This window comes from Halichoerus grypus, chromosome 3, assembly GCF_964656455.1.
Source record: "Halichoerus grypus chromosome 3, mHalGry1.hap1.1, whole genome shotgun sequence".
Lineage (NCBI taxonomy): Eukaryota > Metazoa > Chordata > Mammalia > Carnivora > Phocidae > Halichoerus > Halichoerus grypus.
Genome location: NC_135714.1, coordinates 11,253,820 through 11,255,037, shown reverse-complemented (window position 1 = coordinate 11,255,037; position 1,218 = coordinate 11,253,820).

Sequence of the window (1,218 nt, the reverse complement as noted above, 5' to 3'; positions counted from 1 at the left end):
CAGTCTGAGAACACTGTATGGTTCCAGAAGCAAAGTCTGAGAAACTGCCTGCTGTGGAAGGGCCCTCTGTGGTCATCTACATGGAAATAGACAGCACATAAGTTCTGGCTGTGGGAAACGGGGCAAGAAAGTTTGTTTAGGGCTTGACTGGGAAGGCCCTGTCATAAAGATACGGCACCAACAGACGTAAGTAAGGAACAGTCATGGTTGGGCCTGTGTGGTGGCAACGTGAGGACAGGCTGGTGGGGGACGAGACTGGGGCAGAGATGCCACCAGGGAGAGAAATGAGAAGACTCCAACTCCAGGTGGTGGAACCAAGGATGGAGAGGTTTTGTCTCCCCCACTCCACAGGAACATCTCTCCTCAAGGTCACCCATGATCTTGAGCTAGCCAGATCCAACCATCCGTTCTTGGACCCGACTTCTCTTGACACAGTTAACCACTGCCTTCTTCTTCAGATACATTCCTTTCCTTAGGCTCCATGACACTGCACTCTACTGGTTTTCCTCCTTCCTCAGAGGCCAGGCCTTCTAAGGTTGGTTCGGCTCCCTCTGCTGTGTTTCTAAGCCGTGATGACCACACAGCTCTCTCCTTGATTCTTCCCAGGACTTTAAATATCATCCATCTACCAATAAGTTCAAATTTATCTTTCTGGTACTGATCTTTGCCTTCAGATTCACATGCATATATTGGCTTACCATTTAAAAACCGAATATATCTCTGGAACACAGAATTAGATACAGGAGAACCCTCAGTTCATTACATACTGTGGGAGTCAGGCCACATAATGAACCCCCATGAGCCCACAGGACAGATCCTGAACTAGGACTGTGGCAGAACTAGAACTTTTTACACCCATTTATTTGTTTTTCACCTGTTCATTCCCCTGTCCTCACCCAGAGTTAACAGCTGTCCTAAATTTTGTATTTGTCATTTCTTTGTTTTTTTTTAATGAACACAGTTTTATCACATATATGTGTATGCCTAAAAGTGACATTTTTTTGGTTTCAGTTCTTATTGAACTGTATTGAAAAGGTGTCATGCTGTATGTGGTCTTCGCTAAACATTTTGTTGCTAAGATCTATCTATATCGTTCTATGTAAACTCATCCAATTATTTCCACTGCTATACAATATTCTGTTGTCTAAATATAATACCGGTTATTTATCCACTTTCCTGTCAATAAGCATTTGGGTTTTTTCTAGATTTCTATTAAAA